The sequence below is a fragment of the Primulina eburnea genome, chromosome 6 (assembly GCF_022965805.1).
Source record: "Primulina eburnea isolate SZY01 chromosome 6, ASM2296580v1, whole genome shotgun sequence".
Lineage (NCBI taxonomy): Eukaryota > Viridiplantae > Streptophyta > Magnoliopsida > Lamiales > Gesneriaceae > Primulina > Primulina eburnea.
The window spans coordinates 38,751,756-38,765,760 of NC_133106.1; the positions used below are offsets into that span (position 1 = coordinate 38,751,756).

The following is a 14,005-nucleotide window of genomic DNA, read 5'->3' on the forward strand; positions in this document are numbered from 1 at the left end:
AATTTGAGGTTTAAGGGATGGTCAAGAATGCGATGTATCTAACTTCAAACCATTTACTTTTAAACCCGCAACTTTAGACATACTCAATTATTTTCCATACGAAACACTTAGAAACAATTAATAAATATAATTATTATGTTAATAATTCGATGATAATACACGAATCAATTAAAATAAAACCTAATTAGAATTTAATAATTAATACCTTTTAGTTAGTTAAAAAAAGTTAATCGATGAATTGTAATTGCTTTATTTAATAAACTGACAGATAAAATGTTGATCGTCCATTTCTGAACTAATACGTTGACTTAAAAATCATGAAGGAAAAAAAAGGCATATATACAATTTCGAAATTGTATATAAACACGAAATGTGTATACAAAACAAGAAACAGCGCACCTAATTAATTTCCCATACAAAAATGGTTTCACATGCACAAATAGCTCTTGTAAGTTTGGTGCCAAATTACTCCACCAAGAAGACAACTGATCAATCGGTTGAGTGAAGGGCCCGGGCAAATCGTTGGCAAGCAGATGCAAAATAGCCCTCCCCAATTAAACTAATTATGTTTTGCCCGAGTAAAATTTTTTCAATTATAGAAATTAAGCGTATCAATAATAATTATGTATTTCTTTAGATGATCTGGATTGCTAGCAGCATGGATTAATACGTACATTTATCCACTAGCATATGGATCTCAACAACATTTGCATGTGCTCGTAACTTTGAATCCCTTTTTATGCGACACGATGGGCAAATTAATGGACGAGTTTATAAATAACTGAATTGGTAAACTTTAGTTCTTTCTTTTTTTAAAAAAATAAATTATACTTTAGAAAATATGCAACTTGTCTCGGAAGCAATTTCGTATGGGGTTTTCTTGAATCAAGTAATGTAATTTATTACAAACACGACTTACAAGAATCAACAATCTTCTAAAAGTTGTTGCCGAGTACAGAATTTTGAACTTCTTTTATATCATTAATGTTCTGATATTTTGATAACAAACATTAATTAGGATGGACAACATAGAAAATATCTCATTATATATGTTGTGTTATATTTTAAATTAAAATTGTACTTAGTGCTTCGCATACCGAGTTAATTGGATCACGTGTAGAATACGAACACAAACCAATCTCTGATGATATATATATATATATATATATATATATATATAGCCAATGAGATATCTAAGTTCTAAATTGGGAAGCGATATAATTCAAAACTCTATTATAAAATAAAAATAAAAAAACTATTTTTCCAAAATCATTAAAAAAAAAAATCAAACCACGGAACGATTTTTTCATGCAAATTAATCAGAAAGAAAATGAGGAGTCTGAAAAATATAGCCAATCTCAGAGACATTATTTGCTGCCCCAAAGATGAAGGCGAGATTCCGGGTTGGTTGGGGCTCTCCGATCGATGATTAATCCAGAAAAGAAGATAAAAGAGAAGGTGTGAATTGGTTCTTTTTAAATCAAATGGCTAGTTCAGTAGCTTCGGGACGAAGCCAAATGAAATCTTTCATTGCTTTTTTCCACTAGTACTTTAAAAAGAAGAAGTCGGGGGATTCATGTGTAGCAAACTCCTTTACTATTTTAGACATAAAATCTAAATTTATTTTCATTATTCACGTGGGCCACACTTATTTCTTAATATTTTGTGGTATGGAACATAATCTAAAGAAAAATATATTTTCTTAGAATGATTGTACCAATGGATGCTTAAGTTTTACTGCATGCATGTGATCCAATCGCTGATCCGGTCGACCATCCATATTATTACGTATTAATTAAATATATAAAAACACGTCTTAGACCTCGTGGACGAGTTTTGATTTCGACACTACCCTATTTCATCACCATCTTCAGAAGTTGCTACTGCTTCCCAGTGTAATGCTCCTAAATACTTCTTCACAAACTCGATAACTGTACGATGATATATATATATATATATATATATATATATATATATATATATATATGAATGTAATATATATATGTATGTATTTGTTTTTAGACGCAGATGATTTATAAAAGAGAGACAGCAAATGGACCATAGCTATGATGGGAATATTCATGTGCGTACCAGTTATGAACCGTGCCAATCAAGCCTCTATCGTACACAATCTTAAGGGTATTGGTACCATCTTCATGCACAACATTCATCACCCAAACATCCTTCTCTTTCAAGGCAGCAGCAAATGACCCCAAATTTGCCTTCATATCCATCACCTTTCTTAGTGTGTTCAATGAGATCTTTGGGTGTAAAAGACTTCAATAATTTTCAACCCTTCGGGCTTCGGTTCCAACTTCCAAAGTTCCTGGTTGAAAATGGAGATGGCAAATGCGTGAGATGAGAATCAGAACTGGTAAAGGGAATAAAAACTTCAAACGCATGTCTTTTTCAAACATGGCACTTGAATAGCCAAAATCAGCAAGACTTAGGGGACGAGAAGTTAATCAGGCAGGCCATGGTGCCAGTCCACTGTCTCTAGCATTGTGATCATCTGATGATAGGCAAATATTAGAAAAGCACTAGGAAACCTAAAACTATGAAAACATTTTTAACCACGATATATCTATCATATATTTGTTAACTATTTTTCAATGAAAAATATAAAGAACCACCACATAACACTGTTTTTGAATCCTCTAATTACAATGCTGTCAATCTTCCCTTAGCTTGATCTAAATCCGAAGTCCAATCTCCCATAGAGAAAGGTACGAGAATGACCATTTGATATGGCATCCATTGATAAAATTGAAAGATGAGAAAAGATACACGCACACTCCCAATTTTTTCCACCTCTTAATTAAATTCTTCCAAAATTCTATTTACCCGAATCCCAATTAATTAAGATGGAGTGAACCTCCGCTTGTCATCATCCCAAAAAGTTGAGAACGCCATGCAAGCAATAGTAGAATCTGGCAACTTCCCTTAAAGGGGACGAGAATAAATCTTCCATTCTATCTCAGAAATTATTCTTTAGCTTCAAAATATATACATGCAAACAACGAAGGTAATAGTTAAATTAAATATTTATAATGATCAGAATACTGTGTAATGCATGTTTCCATTCGTACGCCCCACACCGCATCAGGATCATCATCAGATCGACAAAGAGGTGGATGAGTTTATTATAGATAATAATAAAAAGTAGTTGTAACTATTTTCCAGTTTAGTTGAGGAAGTTAGACACTCCCGGTAGTTAAAAAGGCTCAAGCATTGTATCACAACATTCATTCAGAATAAGATTTTCATTCACCATTCTTGCTGTAATATGGTATCAGAGCTTTTTTTTTCCGCACAATCTTCTTCCGCTTCGAGGTTGATCGACGGTAAGATTACATTCAGCGCATTGGTGAATTAAGATCTTTTTCATTTGAGTCTGGATCAGAGTTTTGAGCTCGCAAAGTGTCATATCAATGGCAACCGTGAACCCATCTCCATGGAATTCATCTTCCCGATTGGCGGTTGATGATCCTTCAAGTCCCTATTTTTTGCATCATTCGGATAATCCGGGGATCGTTCTTGTTTCTCAGCCACTCACCGGTGACAATTTTGCATCGTGGAGTAGAGCAATGCGGATTGCTCTCTCTGTCAAGAACAAACTGGGATTTATTGATGGATCGATTTGTAAGCCAACTGCTTCTGAAATCCATTTACTCAGCGCATGGGTTCGGAATAACAATATAGTCATCTCTTGGCTACTAAACTCAGTCTCCAAAGATATATCAGCAAGCATTCTGTTTGCGGACTCAGCAGAAGACATCTGGAATGATCTTAGGGATAGATTTCAGCAAAGCAATGGCCCTAGAATCTTTCAACTGCGCCGAGACTTGGTCACTCTTCGACAAGAACAAGATCCGGTTAGTGTTTATTTCACAAAAATCAAGGCTATTTGGGAAGAATTAAATCATTTTCGACCAATGTGCAGCTGTGGAAAATGTAGTTGCACTGGGGTCAAAAATCTTGAAACATATGTTCAAATGGAATACACAATGATCTTTCTTATGGGGTTAAACGAGTCATTTACACATATTAGGAGTCAAGTTTTACTGCTTGATCCTTTGCCACCAATCAGCCGAGTGTTTGCTCTTGTGGTACAAGAAGAAAGACAAAGATCCATTGGAAATCAAGGCGCCATGAATGTCTCAAATCACAACATGGCGTTTGCACTCAAAAATGAACAAACTCAGTCACAATTCAACAACCGAATGCCACCAAAGTTTTCAAAAGGCAGGCCATTCTGTACTCATTGCAATTTTCATGGTCATACGATTGAGAATTGTTACAAAGTACATGGATTCCCACCTGGATACAAGACAAAATACAAAATGGGGAACAAAGGTCAGGCTGCTTTTGTTCACCAAGAGACTAATCAAGCCTCTCAGCAAGAGTCCAGGCCAAACAATTTTGGTCCAGCCTCAAATGCTTTCCAGAATATCGACAAGAATCAAATGGAACAATTCATGGCCATGATGATTCAGCAACTTTCCGCTACTGACAAGAAAGATGAACAACACGAGGGTGACAAATCTCCGGCTATCTCAGGTACTTGTTTATCCATTTCAATCCCAAGTACTCTGAATTCTTCCACTTGTTGGATAGTTGATTCGGGTGCATCTAGACACATTTGTTCAAGTGCAAATGCTTTTGTTTCGCTTAAGGCAGTGGAAAACTCCAAAGTAACTCTGCCTAACAATGCACATGTGGAAGTTAAGTTCTATGGGGACATTAAGTTGGGTGCTTCTTTGGTCTTGTTGGATGTCCTTTACATACCCGAATTTAAGTTTAATCTGCTGTCTGTCAGTTCCCTTATTGCCACAACGCAGAGTATGATCAGTTTCTACTCTGACTCGTTCATAATTCAGGACATGGCAGCCAAGAAGATGATTGGCAAGGGTAAGAGGATAGATGGCCTATATGTTCTGGATGCTAGCTCACTTTATCCAGAAGCTTCGATCAATCAAGTTGGGGCACAAATTTGGCACAACAGACTTGGACATCCATCACTGAAAGTCCTACAGAGTTTAAGAACACATTTTCCTTCTGATATTGCTGATTTTCAAAGCAACACACCTTGTACAGTTTGTCCAGTAGCAAAACAAAGAAAGCTACATTTTGTTCATAGTAATAATAAGTCTCCAAATGCTTTTGACCTTATACATTGTGACATATGGGGACCTTACCATATTCCCACAGTCAATAAACAAAGATATTTTTTGACTTTAGTTGATGATTGCACAAGATTCACATGGATTTTCCTCATGCAACACAAATCTGAAGCTTCCAGTAAAGTCTCCATGTTTTGCAACATGATTGAGACACAATTCAATGGAAGAATTAAGGCATTTCGAGCAGACAATGCTAAAGAACTTGCATTTACAGAATTATGTCAGAATAGAGGAATATTACATCAGTTTTCCTGTGTTGCAACACCGCAACAAAACTCGGTAGTAGAGAGAAAGCATCAACACTTACTTAATGTTGCTCGTTCCTTGTTTTTTCAGTCTCATGTGCCACTAGGTCTGTGGAGTGAGTGCATCATGACTGCCACTTACTTAGTGAATCGTGTTCCATCTCCATCTACTCAAAACAAGTCGCCATATGAACTGTTGCATCAGAAATCAGTTGACTATACACACTTACGGGTCTTCGGATGTCTTGCATTTGCTTCTACTTTAGCCGCTCAACGTGACAAATTTATGCCAAGAGCACGCTTATGTGTTTTCTTAGGCTACCCACCGGGTATGAAAGGCTACAAGCTGATGGATATGCGAAGTAAAGAAATATTCGTCTCCAGAGATGTAAATTTTCATGAGTCAATATTTCCCTTCTCCTATATACCATCTACAGAAGAGATCTTTGATCCATTTCCTTCAATTGTTCTCCCTAAACCAGCTCATATGGAGACACAAGATCCTTTGGACAGTCATATTCCATCGCATATGCACTTTGATCAGCGGTTAAATGAACCCATCCATGCACAAGTGACTCCACCTTCTGAGAACAATGTTCATTCAAACATACACATTGAGAATATGGCCACTGATACACATGATGAACCTGAAATCATGTCTTCTGATTCATTACCTTTAGCTGTCACTCGCAGCTCCTCAAGGACATCTAAACCCCCTTCCTATCTAAGAGACTATCACTGCCATATGCTGCACCACAATTCACCCCCATCATCGGCAAGTTCTTATCCCCTAACTCATTGCATCTCTTATGATTCATTATCCCAGCCATACAAGAACCTTGTGCTCAACATTTCATCTCATTTTGAGCCTCAGTTTTATCATCAAGCAGTCAAACTTGACTATTGGCGGGCAGCAATGAAGGAGGAACTAGATGCCATGCATGCTAACCACACATGGTCTATAGTTACTCTTCCTCCGGGAAAGCAACCAATTGGTTGTCGTTGGGTGTACAAAATCAAATACAAATCTGATGGCTCAGTTGATAGATATAAGGCACGGTTAGTTGCTAAGGGTTACACTCAACAAGAAGGCGTGGATTTCTTTGAAACCTTTTCCCCTGTTGCAAAACTAGCTACTGTCAAAGTTTTTCTTGCCTTGGCAGCAAGTAAAAATTGGGTTTTAGCTCAATTAGATGTTAACAATGCATTCTTAAATGGGGATCTATCTGAAGAAGTTTACATGGAGCTCCCACTTGGCTATTATTCCCATAAACAGCAACATCCAGAAGCATCAAAACTTGTCTGTCATCTTCACAAATCCATTTATGGTCTCAGACAAGCGTCTAGGCAATGGTACACTAAGTTTTCTCAAGCCTTACTGGATTCGGGATTCAAGCAATCTCAGTCGGATCACACAATGTTCATAAGAGGATCTGGCAACTCATTTCTAGCCTTGCTAGTATATGTTGATGATATCATCATCACAGGCCCTTCTCTTTCTCTTATTCAAGAACTAAAGGCTGATTTACAAAGCAAGTTCAAACTAAAGGATTTGGGTGATCTTAAATACTTCATCGGGCTTGAAATAGCTAGATCGTCAAAGGGCATTTACTTGTCTCAACGTCACTATACATTACAACTCCTTGAAGATTCTGGTTTACTGTCATGTAAACCAGCGAAAGTGCCTATGACACCACATTTATGTCTCAACTCTATGGATGGAGATCCCCTTCCAGATAGCACATCATACAGACGCATCATTGGACGTCTACTTTACCTGACTTTATCAAGACCAGACATCATGTTTGCAGTCCACAAGCTTAGCCAATTTGTGTCCAAGCCACGGACTCCTCATTTACATGCAGTACAACAGGTTCTAAGATACCTCAAAACTAATCCTGGCCAAGGAATTTTCTTTCCCGCAACATCTTCCATACAATTAAAAGCATTTTCAGATGCTGATTGGGCTACTTGCCCTGACACCAGAAAATCCACCACGGGTTTTTGTGTTTTTCTTGGAGATGCACTAATTTCCTGGAAATCCAAAAAGCAACCAACAATATCCAAGTCATCCACTGAAGCTGAGTACAGAGCACTAGCAGCTACAACAAGTGAAGTGGTATGGCTCACTCAATTACTTCGAGATCTACAGATTACTCTTACAACACCAGCAACCATATTTTGTGACAATCTCTCCGCAATTCATCTTGCTAACAATCCTATTTTCCACGAACGTACCAAGCACATCGAGATCGATTGCCATTTCATTCGTGACAGAATAAAGGATGGGTCTATCAAGCTTTTACCCATTCGTTCTCATCTCCAACTAGCCGACATGTTTACCAAGCCACTTCCCCTGTCAACTCTCTCACAACTAATGTCCAAGATGTCTGTCAAGAATATTTACAGTACATCTTGAGGGGGGGCTATTATAGATAATAATAAAAAGTAGTTGTAACTATTTTCCAGTTTAGTTGAGGAAGTTAGACACTCCCGGTAGTTAAAAAGGCTCAAGCATTGTATCACAACATTCATTCAGAATAAGATTTTCATTCACCATTCTTGCTGTAATAGAGTTGCAGGTTCTCTTTCTAAATAACCTCATTTGTCAAATGCTTTTGCCAAATAACCGTTCGGTTACTTTCGCAGCAATCCTCCAGCACATATATACGTTCAACAAGTTCACTCATCAACTTCCATATTCTTAAATGCTCTTCATCTTGAGCATAAGCTTCAGGGGATGAATAAGCAAAATACCCTCCAGGTCTTAGTGATCGATCCAACTCAAGCAAATAGATATGTCCCTTTATAGCCAATCAATTCTACAACGAGAACAGTGAGCAAGTTCAAATGATCGGCTTGGATAAGGAAGTCTCTTTGTCCCAAGGACACCGAGGTATGCTGGAATTCCTCTCTCCAAAGCGATTTGGATCTGATTTTGGTGCACAGCATTGGGTGCTTACGACATTGCTGTGATATCAGATGAAAGAAGATATCCACCAAAATTCACAACACCACAGCCAACATAAAAAACTGTCTATACTCTTCCTTCAATGTTCAAGATATTGTTTGAAAAGTTCAGCATCTGCCATATGAAAAATTTAAAACATAAACTATTTTTAGCATGTTGTCCATGAACTCGAGCTTGTAGAGCTAGAGTTTCGAATATGTGATATACAAGAACTCCAAAACCTAATATACGAACCACATATATTTTATTAAAAATGTCTTGGGTTCTTATTTCTGGACCCTTGTGATATGAACCTCGGCGTCACCTTTTTATCCAGTACCAATTAACATGCAGTTTTATGCCTCGAATATCAATTCCGAACACACGTATATTCATGTTCCCAGCTTACTCGTAACGGGGTTGTAGAATATAATACTACTTTGGTTCACTTCACATTAGGTCAACCTTTTGTGAAAATGAGTCCTAACAGAGGCATAACAATGATGGCGTTGCCAGATATGATACTACTTTTGGTGCATTTGCCATTAGTTCTACATTTTGGGAAAAATGATTTCTAACAAAAAACATGATCAGAATACACTCCTGCCCGTATTTTATTTCCACATTGGATTGTTTTCTTATAGAAAAACAAATCTAACTCATCCAAGCCACAAATGATTTTAGGAATGATTGTTCACTGCATCCAGACAATGAACTTCGCTGAACAATTTATTGTTTAACAAATTTATTCCCAATCGCAGGTGCCGTTCTTGAAAATTGATAGCCATATACTTACATTCGCCCTTGAAACCGTGTAGTACTTGTCTGCTCCATAATGGAAGTGAGTGCATCCTTCAGGAAAGTTAATCTTATCTCCTTTAACAACCATCCAATTCTGGTCAGACTTCTCATGTTCAAGGTGAGTGTGAGGAAAGTTTGCTTTCCAAACTTTGTCTCTACATTTTGGCCATTTGATCGGGACCTGGATAAAATATAAACAAAATGCTCGAACTGGAATTTCAATGACACCTGTCTGCATAAGTTTCTAACCTAGTATCCAGGCAGGGGAGGGATTAAACAATAATTATAGTGTCTTTCCGATGATGGGCAGTGTCTCTCAAAGTGTTACATCAAAGAAAGATCCAATTTCAAAATTGTTTGATAAATAAGATGTCTATCGAGGAATCAACTCAGACTAATGATTGTCACAGACCTGAGAATTGGAAAGAGATATATTTGCGAGAAACTATTTTAATAATATCTAATCTAATATTCTGATTAAAACACAATCTTTCATTTCTAATGAAGAATATGTTCCAGGTAATAATCTGATTAAGAATAAAGATAAACTTTATAAATTCTGATGAGTAGTGAAAACCCTTACAGAGAAATTCTTTGGAGTTATCGCATCCTACGCGTCATCCAATCCAAACTTGACAGAAGATCCATATTGCTTCCCCCCAAGATCAGAATCTTCATCTCCAACTAAATAAGATGACCCTAATTTTTTCAAAGACCGGCTACCATACTCTAGAGCAGACTCCCCAAAATCCTTAGAGCCGGAATAGGCATACAGGAAAACAAGAAATACAGCTACAATAAATACGGAAGTCAGCTAGCACTTCTTTTGCACCCCATCTGGTCTTCTCCTCATCATTTATATAGCTTCAATGTTCCTTTAAAAATAATCTGCTTCTCCTTCGATATTTCACATATTTTAGATTCTAGCGTCTGGTTGAACGAGTTACTACACTATGTATTATTTGGACAATGACTCGACACTGAAACAACTTGCATCGATGATGGATAAGGTGATTCAAATAATTAAGCACTATGTTTGTGAAAAACTGTTAAAGCATGAAACTTATGCGGAAGAAAAAGGAAAACTCCATTGCCGAACTTCCAGAAGGAAGAGAATTTTATATCGTAAGAAAAGGAGGGAAAATTGTTAACCGACTAAAAGTGAGATTTACAAGTATTTATACTACTCTAAAGAAGTAAAAGCGTATTTGTCTAAAACGTGTTTACACATTTCTTTTAACTCTCAACACTCCCCTTCAAGATTGGTGTAGGTTTAATACACCGATCTTGGACAGCAAATAAGAATGTTGCTCCCGACTCAAACCCTTCGTAAAGATGTCAGCAAGCTGTTCGGTAGTAGGAATATACTCAGTCTTGACCACACCGTTCTTGATCTTTTCTCTAATCAAATGACAATCTATTTCTATATGTTTGGTGCGTTCATGATATAGCGGATTCGCTGCAATATGAAGAGCTGCTTGATTATCACAATACAAAGTTGGTGTTGTGTCCAATGTTACTCCCATGTCTGTCAATAAACCGAGTATCCAAGTCACTTCACACGTGGTGCTCGCCATTGCTCGATACTCCGCTTCAGCGGACGATCGTGACACCGTATTTTGTTTCTTAGATTTCCAGGAGATCAAAGAATCTCCAAGCTTGACACAATACCCTGTAACTGAACGACGTGTCATTGGACACGCTGCCCAATCGGAATCACAATAAGCATGCAATGAGAAAGTGTTATTGGCTGACAGCATGATGCCTAAACCAGGGGCAGACTTTAGATAGCGTAGCACACGTAGAGCGGCATCCATATGTGACTTCTTTGGTGCATTCATAAACTGACTAAGCACTTGTACAGCATAACAAATGTCAGGTCTTGTAATGGTAAGGTAAATGAGCCTCCCAACCAATCTTTTATAAGCATTAGGATCGGATAGTAAGCCATCATCAGGGTTACTGGTAGAGGTTTGCTGATTGAACTCGTCCAAAGCATAACTTGTGAGCTTTTTATGCTGTGCAACAGGGGTGTCACAAGTTTTAGCACCCATCAAACCAGAATCAGCTAATAACTCTAACACATACTTGCGTTGGTTTAGATAAATCCCCTCCTTAGACCGAGCCACTTCAATGCCAAGGAAATAACGTAAATATCCAAGATCTTTAATATGAATATGAGAATGCAGGAACATCTTGAGGTCAGAAATAGCTTTCTCATCACTTCCAGTCACTACAATGTCATCCACATATACCAACAATAAGGTGATATGCAAAGAGGTATGCTTGGTGAAAAGCGAATGATCATGGGGTGACTGTATAAAACCTGCCAATTTCATAACACTAGCAAATTTAGTGTTCCATTGGCGTGAAGCCTGTTTGAGGCCATAAAGGGACTTGAGAAGTCGATAAACACGCTGCTCCCCTTGAAGAGAATGACCAGGTGGCATTTGCATATATACCTCTTCATCCAAATCACCTTGAAGGAATGCATTAGTCACATCCATTTGATAAAGAGGCCAATGCCTCGCAGCCGCAAGACCGATCAAACATCGTAAAGTAACAATCTTAGCGGTAGGAGAAAAGGTGTCATGATAATCAACTCCTTCTTGTTGGGTGTAGCCTTTGGCTACAAGACGAGCCTTAAAACGATCAACTCTTCCATCGGGGTGTCTCTTAATCTTATAAACCCACCGACAACCAATAGACCTCTTCCCAATCGGCAAGTGAACTAATTCCCAAGTATTATTGGATTCCAATGCCGCTAATTCTAAATCCATAGCTGCCTTCCACCTTGGGTCTAAGACAGCCTCATGGTAAGAGTGAGGCTCTCGGTCAGCAGAAATGCACGCTAGGAAAGATTGATAAGGTCTAGAAAATTTTGTATAAGTAAGATATTGAGTGAGGGGATATTTGGAAGTGGCCAAATTACTATGAGATAATGTAGGACAAGAGTAATCTTTAGTCCAAACAGGAGGCACAGAAACTCGTGATGATCGTTTCTGAGGCTGGGAAACAGGAGGAATCGCATGAGGAACAGAATGCTGAGGCAGAGGATCAACAATATCAGAAGTAACAAGGGGTATATCTTCGACAAAATCTGGTTGAGGTGAAGGTAATTGAGAAGAATTATGTGGAGGGAAAATGGGCAAAAGTGGATCAGGAGTGGCGAAGGGAAAAATGTCTTCATGGAATATTACATCTCTTGACACAAAAAACTTCCTAGAATCCAAACTCATGACCTTGTATCCTTTTTGGGTGCTGGAATAACCCAAGAAAACACAAGGACTCGCGCGAGCAGAGAATTTATCCTTAAGGATCAATGAAGTGGCATAGCATAAACACCCAAAGACACGAAGATGCTCAAAGGTTGGAGATTTATTGAACAACACTTCGTACGGTGTCTTATTTTTTACTAACGGACTAGGAGTACGATTAATGAGATAACAAGAGGTTAGGACACAATCTCCCCAGAATTGTAATGGTAATGAGGACTGAAAACGGAGGGCTCGAGCGATATTGAGTATATGTCTATGTTTTCGTTCAACAACTCCGTTTTGTTGTGGAGTGTAAGTACAAGAACTTTGATGTATTATACCCAAAGTATTGAACAATGAAGTGCATGCACTGTTGAAGAAATCACTTGCATTATCAGTTCGAATGACTTTCACAAGGGCAGAAAATTGGGTGTGAACCATTTGGAAAAAATATTTAAGGATCTGCAGTACCTAACATATTTGGAAAAAATATGTTAAGATTGGAACTTGGACCTAACTCAACCCCAAAAGCTAGCTCAAGGGGGGAGGATTGTCCAAGCCAATATATGCCACTCAAAGGTTATTTATCCAACCGATGTGGGACAATTAACACACCCCTCTCACGCCCAGGAATGAACATCTGGAGCGTGGAGTTTACAAATGACCCAATTATGGGCAGAACGGGTGGCCTAATTATAGGCAGTCCAACACATAACGGTGAAACCTGGCTCTGATACCATGTTAAAGCATGAAACTTATGCGGAAGAAAAAGGAAAACTCCATTGCCGAACTTCCAGAAGGAAGAGAATTTTATATCGTAAGAAAAGGAGGGAAAATTGTTAACCGACTAAAAGTGAGATTTACAAGTATTTATACTACTCTAAAGAAGTAAAAGCGTATTTGTCTAAAACGTGTTTACACATTTCTTTTAACTCTCAACAAAAACCATGGTATTATAACTCGAGGAAGTCTACATTTTTCAGTACATGCAATCAAATACTTGTGCATGAGCTACAGGTCAATTGAGCTAATTAAATCTATAAATTTCTATGCGATAAAAAAAATTAAATAACAATGTTTATCTCCCAAACAAGCGGCCCGCGGGTGGATGTGAATCCAAAGAGGGACTGATCCAATCTGTCATTTCCTCAACATCCTAATTAATTTGACAAACTAAGCAAGGGGACACAACTATACAATTCAAATGTTAATTAGAGGTACACAAACAACCATGGTAATAGCTAATTTGGGGAGATTAAAATGTATTCAAAAGTTACTACAACTGTGAAATTCGGAAGATTACGACAACAATTTGGTTTTAATTTAGAGTGCCTATTTAAGACATTGTCTAGATTATCTCTGATGAGAACCGGAAAAATAGCAATTAATGTTATGGTTCCCGGCCAAAGCGTTTTTTTATTCACACGTAGTTAAACTAAATAGAATTAAAATGTAAGAGATTCCGAATCGAATGTAAACATAGAAAGAATATTGAGACAACTGTCAAAAAAAATTGAACCAACACCACTATCAGAACAAATTTGTGAGAAAGAAAAGCGGGAGAAATTA

General features: G+C 37.8%; 1 pseudogene; it reads right to left on the bottom strand.

Moving 5' to 3' along the window:
* Window positions 1-8,007: 8,007 nt before the first annotated feature.
* On the bottom strand, window positions 8,008-10,196 carry LOC140835190 (probable methyltransferase PMT3; annotated as a pseudogene).
* Between the last annotated feature and the right edge of the window lie 3,809 nt (window positions 10,197-14,005).